The sequence below is a fragment of the Columba livia genome, chromosome 18 (assembly GCF_036013475.1).
Source record: "Columba livia isolate bColLiv1 breed racing homer chromosome 18, bColLiv1.pat.W.v2, whole genome shotgun sequence".
NCBI classification, from domain to species: domain Eukaryota; kingdom Metazoa; phylum Chordata; class Aves; order Columbiformes; family Columbidae; genus Columba; species Columba livia.
This window is the reverse complement of record NC_088619.1, coordinates 3,860,711-3,869,886: the sequence shown is the minus strand read 5'-3', so window position 1 is coordinate 3,869,886 and position 9,176 is coordinate 3,860,711.

Here is a 9,176-nt window from a genome sequence, read left to right as displayed (position 1 = left end):
TCAGTAGGGTAGTTGATGGTTCCTTGGAACCTTTTGTGCCCCACTGTGCAGTCCCCAGTGCACACCCGGGGGTGGTGCTGACAGTCATGTCCCCCCTGCCCAGGGCAGGGTGAGTGCACCCCTCCTTGGCTTGGGGGGCAGGAGGGGTGGGACCCTCCGTTAGTTTGCAGGGTCCTCACCAAAGGAGGTGCCCAGAGCAGCTGAAAAGCTTCTTGGCCGTCTTGTAGTGACCACAGGCAGATCTGACCAGGCTATAAAATGGGGTTCCTGCCGAAGACCCCCTTGGAGTGGTCTTCTCGGAGCAGCGGGTCTGTGAATCGCAGTGCTCCCTTTAGACTGGGATGCCGTCTGAGGAGACATCCTCGGATTGAGAGTGCCGAACCTTCTCCTTGGTGAGTGTTTTTTTTTTCTCTGCTGGATATATTATTGAACGAGCCTTTGCCTAACCCAGGCAAGTGATTGTTTCTTCTGGGTACCCTGGAGTGAGAGGCCTCTGGTTTTGTTTCTTGTGGGTGTATGCATGCACCTTGCGGATCCTCATTATTCTTATGTTGTACTCCAATAATCCCCCCAACTGATATCCCAACCTGTATTTTATGTTGTAGGCGTGCTTAGTAATTTTATAAGCCCTGTTTCTAGTCGGTTTATTTGCTACATTTTTCCGGCTAGAATAAAGTCTCTTTTGGAACTACTTGTCCACCTGAAATTGACTTTTGGGGTGCCTCCGTGACAGACACTCTTACATCAGTGTGAATGCACTTGCTGCAGGGAAGGGATCCAGCTTGACCCAGACATTACTGGTGGCCAGGGCTGGGTTCCAGTGTTGGTGGGGCTGTCTCCCTCCCTGAGGGTTCTTAATTGGTTTGGTGCAATAAGTAACGGTACATAAACTGTGCCACAGACCTGGCCAGGGAGCACCTGCAACAGGATGCATTTCACCCCCTGCTTTTGTACTGTGTCTAAGCTGAACTGAGCTTCTTCTGCCCTGCTGGGGGGCATCCAGTCATGTGCTTTGGCCAGATATCCCACCACCTGTCCCTATTCATTTCGTGCTCCCACACCCAACTTGCCTCATGCTTCTTGCAGGGACCCTGGCATCCCCTTCCTGCCCCAGGGACCAAGCTGTGGTGGCAGAGAGCAGGCAGGGACCAGGTCACAGTCTTTGGGCATGGTCATGAGCTGGACGGTATTTTGAACATGGAGCCCCCTTTATGTCGTGGTAAGCCCCTTTATATCACGGTAACCTGAACAGGGAACCAGGGGTCAAAAGTTTTCTAGGGATGGCTCCTGCCCCTCCAGAGCTGGGGTAGAAGAAAGACATGGACCTGCTGGAGAGGGGCCAGAGGAGCCACAGAAAGGATCCAAGGCTGCAACATCTCTGCTGGAAGGACAGGCTGAGAGAGCTGGGGGGCTCAGCTGGAGAAGAGAAGCTCCGGGGAGACCTTATTGTGGCCTTTCAGTGCTTAAAAGGGGCTGAGAAGAAAGACGGGGACAGACTTTTAAGAAGGGCCTGTTGCGATAGGACAAGGGGTGATGGTTTTAAACTTAAAGGAGGGAGATTCAGGCTGGACATGAGGAAGAAATAGTTTGCGCTGAGGGTGATGAGAGCCTGGCCCAGATTGGCCAGAGAGGTGGTGGATGAACCATCCCTGGAGAACATCCCAGGCCAGGCTGGACGGGGCTCTGAGCAACCTGAGCTGGTGAAGATGTCCCTGCTCATGGCAGGGGTTGGGGGATGAGCTTGGAAGGTCCCTTCAACCCAATCTATTCTGTGATTCTCTGACTCTATGGGGTACGTCCCTGAATCTGCCCCAGACATGACCACTGGGCTGGTTGAACAGGGAGTCCCTCCCAGTCTGTTCCTCATGTAGATAATCTGGGTACATCCTCCCCCACGGTGCGGCCAGCCCGAACTTGCTGCCTGCTGGCTAGTCTTGCAGCCGGCAGAGCGTCCTGCAGCCTCCCGCCCTCTCCGCTTCCTCCGCGGGCACTTGCTGCCACCTCGCGGGCTGGGGACCGCGGAGCTGCCCGCAGCGCTGGGCTCTCCCTGCGGACGCTGCGCACGCAGGGACAGGCTGTCCCTGAGCCCACCAGGGACACAGCATCGCCCCAGAGCCTCCCACCTGCAAAGGCGTGCACACAGGGTGCTGCTTGCAGAGACGTGTCCCAGCAGCGGGAGTCAGAGGGGTCACACCACTGTCCCCCCTGCAGTGGCATAGTTAGTTGGACTCGATGATCTTAAGGGTCTCTTCCAACCAAAATGATTCTATGGTTCTATAGGGATCCCCAAGCACCTCAGCAGCACAGGGGATAGAAAGCCCGGAAAGGGCTGGCTTGCAGAGACATCAGTGCAGGGTGGTGGGGCGGTGCGGCTGCCAGTGCGTAACCCTGTGGGCTGGGGCAGACAGGGCATGTCCCTCTCTGGGGAACTGTGTGCCCTGCATTGTTCAGCATGGCCCAGTTGCTGGCTCCCTGGCAGGCACAAAAGGTGAATAAGGATTTTATTTAACTGCCAAACCCCTTGGACAGTGAGATATTGTCACCAGCCAACACAGTGACAGAGAATGAAAGCATGAGTCTTACCTGGTCTCCTTCCTTCTCACCCCTCCCTCCAAAACTCCTTCCTAGGGCAGGTGCACCAGTCAGTGCTTGCCAAGCCCATCACAGACCATTAACCTTTTCATAGCTGGAAAGGAGGAAATAAAACCCACTCTGGCCATGGGTGCCATGTCTGGAGAACCATGAGCAGCACAAGCAAGTTCAGAGGTGCCTACGGTCACCTGCATTGCTCTGGGCTGGCTCAGCAGCACGATGATATCAGCTGGGACAGGGTAGGGTGGGATAGGATGGGATAGAATAGAATAGAATAGAATAGAATAGAATAGAATAGAATAGAATAGAATAGAATAGAATAGGATGAGCAGGGAGCAGATCTGCACAGCATCTCTGGTTCTGGCAGCAGTAGATGGTGCTGTTGCCCTGCCAGGATGGAGCTGGCATGTCCAGCTGCACTGGGGCTGGTGAAATACAAATCAGCATCTCAGGAGTACTTGGTCCATCCCAGGCCTCTGGCAGGGGGGCCTGCACCCCAAGAAGCCTTTTCCAGACCCTCTTCCCAGTAGTGACACTCTCAAAACCTGTGGTGCAGCTGACAGGCTTTGCTTTTACAGGGTTTGGCAGTACTCAAGGCTCTGCTGTGCAGGCTGAGCCCTGTGCTGCACCAGCATCCCCACCGTCCCATGACACAGTGTCCCTCTCCCAGGTGTTTGTCTTATGGCACATGGAGCTTGCATGGTCCGAAGAGTCACCAGAGAACCTTGAGCAAGCCTGGTAGCAACCAGTGCCCCAGTTGTGATTCCCCTTCCTCCCTTGGGATGCTACTGAACCCTCACCTCCATGCAGCAGCTGTAAAGTGTGTGGTGAGTGCGCTGGGCCATTGGATTCCTGAGCAATGTCATGGCAGGTCATCAGTTCCTGGCTGGAGGAGCTCTGTATTGGCACCTGTAGCAGGAAGGTGATGGCTTTCAGGATGAAGAGCTGGCAGCAAAACTTGGATGAGTTTTGGGCTCCTTCGTAAAGCGATTGCAGAGCATCCTCCAGCACTGCTTTCCTAGGCCTTTGGGAAAGAGTCATCCCCAGGTGACCGGGTGGGAGCTGTGCAGGAGGATGGGGAGACCTGTGTCAAACCAGGCTGTGCGTGGCATGGGGGAATCCAGCCCGAAAACCTGGCAGGGTGAGGTGGCAGGAGAAAAGTCTGGCAGGAGCAGCCCAGAGTTGTTACAGAAAGGTCTGGAGGTCCACGGGATGAGTCTGCCACCACTGTGGGGTTGTGCCTGTCCTTGTGTCACCAAAGGCAGTAGAGGAGTTGCAAGGAGAGTCAAGATGAAGTTATCGTTAGCCTGCAAGTGATAGAAGAAGACAAGGAAGCGGTTGTGAGCCCCAGTCCTTTGCTCATGAGATTATCAGGGGCTGGTCAAGGCTGTGCCCTTAGTTTGAGTTTAACTGAGCAGACTGTGTGTGTGAGGGGGAGTCACTGCTGAGCTGTGGCAGGATGCTGTATTTTCCAGGTTCAACATTTCAGATGTGCACTATGGTCCCTTACCAGCCCAATGGGAATTGTTCTTTATGTTTGAATTACTACAGGGGGATAGATAACAACTCCATAATTAGGTTTCCACCTTTGAAATCTTACATTTCTTTTGCAGCTTGAATATTTATGCAATCACAGAGCTTAGTGTGTCCCAGTTCTCCATGTTATTTATTTATGTTCAACAATGCCTGTAGTTGTTAAATCACAATGTTTTCAATAAAAAAAAAGAAGAAGAAAAAAGAGAAAAAAAACCAAAACCCACCTACCTCAAGCCCAGAGATTTTTTTCCTCCTCTCCCCCAGCCTTCAAGCCCTTACCTTACTAGTTAGAAACCCTGGGGATCTGTTAGCTCCAAATTCATGATGTGTTGTACAAATTGATATAATTTGTTTCTGTAAAGGAGAAAAAGGCTTGGCCAAAATGGGAACTGAGGATTTCTTACTGAAGATTTTCAAACCCAGCTTACTGTAGTGATAGATTTCAGCCCTCGACAGAGTGAGTGCCCCCGTGAGTACAGCCAGGGGCAGGGCTGGGATCCTCGGTGCATTGCTGGGGAACCTCTGTCACAGTGGACCAGCGGGAGGTCACGTCCCACCTGCCACAGAGACACCAGTAACCTCCAGCAACAACAGTTCCCATCGTGGAGCTGGGTATCAGACCTTGGGCTGATGATGATTGACCTGATCCACATCTGCAGGGTGACAGCAGAAATACAACAGGATGACAAACTGGGGAGAGCTGAGAGGACACTTGTGAGGACACAAGGTTTTTCTAATTCCTCCTTGTTGGATGTAATGTGGATCCCATGAGAACAGGAGCAGCAACAGGCTGCAGGGATCCTGATGGATGCTCAGTGTAGGGAGGTTTTAGTCATGCAGAAGCAAAGCTGGATGAATCACAGAATCCCAGAATGTCAGGGGTTGAAGGGCCCTGGAAAGCTCATCCAGTGCAATCCCCCCATGGAGCAGGAACACCCAGATGAGGTTACACAGGAAGGTGTCCAGGCAGGTTGGAATGTCTGCACAGAAGGAGACTCCACAACCTCCCTGGGCAGCCTGGGCCAGGCTCTGCCACCCTCATCATGAAGAAGTTTCTTCTCATATTTAAGTGGAACCTCCTGTGTTCCAGTTTGTACCCATTGCCCCTTGTCCTATCACTGGTTGTCACCGAGAAGAGCCTGGCTCCATTCTCGTGACGCTCAACCTTTCCGGTGAGCAGCCGGTGAAAACTGAGAGCATTACTGTTTGGGATGATTTCTGTTTGGAAATGCATTGTACATGGATTAGGGATTTAAATAAATTTATGAGACAATTACCCACTTCAGTTAGATGAGGACATGAAAACATATTTACCCATTGCTTGCTCTTAGCTGCTAAGTGGTCTGCAGAAGGACATGGCTTCTTTAAGTGTCTCATGTATTTATCTTTTAAATCACTTTTTTAAGCATACATGGTTTATTGCTTTATTGATTGAACAGAGCTTTGAATAATCAATATGGCTTTAAGAATTCACTGGGAATGAAAGAATTGCAATTAAGTAGAGTATGTGGAGAGAGTGTTAACCCATCTCATTAATTAATGAGGTCACTTTTTTCAAGTGTTTCATAGGAGCCTTTGGGAAGAAGTTGGCAATTTATTGCAGTCCCTGGAGATGTTTTTTTCTCTTTCCTCCTGCAAAGTTCTCTTAGACTCCCTGCCCTGTACTGGTGACCTTCACGTGTCCTCCTACAGCTTCTTTGTTCAATGCAGGACAGGACTGGAGGTGTCAGGGACTTTTCCTTTCTGCCAGCCAGGTCCCCAGCCCTGGGTACCATCCCTTGGGGCAGCAAATGGAGTCGGTTCTTCATCCTTGTTCCCTGTCCTGGGGAGATGCTGCCTTAGGCCAGGGAGAAGCGATGGCTCCTGGCATGTCTGTAAGCTGTATGTGACTTCTGATCTCAAAACGGCTCAAACATTTCAGGTTGTGCAAGTTTATTCACATGTTTGTTTGAAAAAAAATGTAGATACCTGTCAGCTGGGTAGTTATGGATCCCATAGACCTAGGCAGAGGTTATACGGGACAAAATCCGCTGTGGGAACAGAAAGGATGTGATTTTTCCCCAGCTGGGTGGGCTGATGGGTCCCGCTGCACTTGTCAGGGCTTGACACAGGGCTGGGGATCGGCTCAGAAACAAGACACAGAATGTTTCTCACAAACTGTTCAGAGCAACACTTTGCGCCTGCTCACAAATCCTTCACAGATGGAAACTGAGGCAAAAGTACATCTGATGGCTTCCTGAGCCAGGTGATTCATGCTTGTATTTGCAAATAAAAACATGTTATGTCTTTGCTTGCATTTTGCAGTCCATGCAATGCTCAAGCAGGAAGAAAACTACTGATAGATCACAGAAAGGTTTCCAGAGCATGAGCATTTCACTGAAGTTCAGTGCTTGCTTGTCCAAATATCTTTATCAGAGCCTCATTATCCTTCTTTATACAAAGCTTTGGTCCCCTCCTTCTAATAAGGAGCAAAAAAAGTACTATTTTAGGCTTTCTCAGTGAATTGCTCATGATTAAAGAGATCATCTGGGAATAGTCTAAGACATTGAGAAGTCTCTGTATGAAATATTGAGCAGTACTTAAGAAAGTCAACTGTGTTGAGGTATTTGTGCCACGGAAATGGGACTGGTCTAAGAATGACAATTAAAAGGAGACAGAGAAAGCGGCAGTATCTGATGACTCATGAGGAGAAAACTGCTCCAGCTGGGCCAGGCTGGGATGGATAAAGTGTCTGGGTCAGGTTGGGTAAACGTGTTCATCTGCTTCATGATGGGGCAGCTGTTAAGTGGTGGTGGCTGTACGCAAGGCCTGAAGAAGCACCACTAGATGTGTTATGACATGAATCTTAAGATTTGAAAAAGGAAACTGGCTTGTGATGGGAAATGGGTTTTGAGCAAACTATTTTGAAATTGTTGCTGCTTGATTTCTGCAAAAAGTGGGGATGTTGCACTGAAATATCAAACTGGCCAAAATGGAGTTCTTTTTGCTATTATATTGGACACAAGAATCCCCACTTCTAGTGTTGCTGGGGCAAGAACATTCTGCAATACAAGCTCCAGAGCATCGAATTGCTGGAAACCCACACTTCATCTCTAGTCCTGGAGAGGATCATTTTACATGTAGGATAGACTTTGGTCTGTACTCAAAGACCTACCTTATGCCAAGCCCTTGTACCAGAAAATATAATCTCCACGAGATTCTTAACCTGATGCCTGATTTGGTATCAGCAAATATTGGACCTTTTAAGTCCTGGCCCAATTGTACGTCCAGGGCTGCCGTACAAGTGTCCTGTGCTCCCTGCACAAGGCTTGAGATGCTTTTCTGGAAAAGCTGGACCCACTGTGTATGTTACAGTGTTGACCTGCTGCTTACTGCCAGGTACACAAGAGCCAGCCTGGGTCCTACTTTGAATGTGTCTGAAAGCAGCCAGAACTGTGTGCCAGCTCGTGGGACTTTTGCTTGTAGGACACGGTTACGTCAGAACACTGATAACTGATTTCCCTCTGATGTGTTCCCTTCCCCAGACAGTGGGACTGATGTAACCAGCACAATTTCTACTGCTTTGGCAGACTGACATAATTAAAACAAGAGAGCTGCTGCGAGTTGACACACTTTTAAATAGGAAGGGCTGGTGAGAATCTGAGCAACAATAAAAAATTATTTATGTAAATATTTTATTTATTGGAATTCTTCCTGAGTGACTTCCAAGTCCCTGATATTTATTGATGACTATCAGAGGATTAACTAAACGCAATGGAGATTTTTGCATATATATTGTGCAGGCACACACTTCCATTTGAGTGACAAGATGGGTGATAAATAGCATGTATTAAATCCATAGTGATTGCAGAGAATCAATCCATCTCCTCTGGGAAATTAGCTGTGTCAAGGAAAGCAGCGCCGAGGGAAAGGCAAGCAGCAGGCACGGCGCGGGGAGGACAAGGTCTCCAGCCCTATTGATCGGTGGAGATGCCTGTTCATGGCCAGGAGAGGGACAATCGGGCCCAAAGCAAGAGCTGGTGCTACTGGGGGTCTTGACTGGGAAAGTGATTCCCGAGGGGAGAGCAATGAGCATCCTGTGCTGGGGAATGCCACTTTGAGTGACAGGATAACTCAGATTTGAGGTTGGTTGGTAATTCTCTGGCTCCCCCTTTTTGATGCTAGACTTATCTTTACCCTTTCCTGGAATGTCACTTCCAAGTCTTATTTTTCCCATATACTTACACTGTTTTCTCATCGTGGATTTTCATTTCTTCCTGTTTATTTCCCATATTTCCAGCACACATCAGTAAGAACCACGTGGAAACGAAAAGCAGGTCAGTGGGACAAATTAATTTTCTCTGTCCTCTGTGCTATGACTTTATGAAAAGTGGCTAATCATCTTTGATTCCTCTGGTCTTCCTGGTGATAACATTAGCCACGTTCTACTCATTTAGCTCATCTATGGATATAAATATCTAATTCAACAGCACATGAGAAGAGAACAGGCGGCAATGTTCAGGGAGCAGTAATCTCTTTTGCATGTGCTTGCACTTTTTTAAAGCACTTCACAATGACCTTTCGAAAATAAATTATCAGTTGTGAGAATCTATTAGACCTTGGTCGTCAGTTTTTTGCCTTGAGGTCCCTGCTGATGAGTAATGGCAATTCCTGCTTTCCAGTAAAGGGCAGGGCAAAGCAACCTTTCTTGCTGCCCTAAAAATGTCTAGCTGGGCTCAGGCAACCTCCCCCCACCTTGGTCATCAAGTGTGGAGCAGTATGAGACCTGGAGTCTGTCCATCAGTCCCAGCTTCCTCATCTCCCAGAGGCTGTAAAGCCACTAACTTCTTGTTTTGTTCCACTGCTGTCCTCCCTGAGCAGGTTGTGTCCCATGGAGGGCTGGTGCTCTGCCCGTATTCCTCTTAGTCTGAGGAGGCACATGGTGGGGCTGAGATCTGCAGTCTGCACCAGGCATCCCACGATGGAGGATAACGCCAAGCCTATTTCAGCTCCAAATGGCTCCATTGTATCTAGTTTACATAAGGAGCTATAAATATGCATCCCTGCTT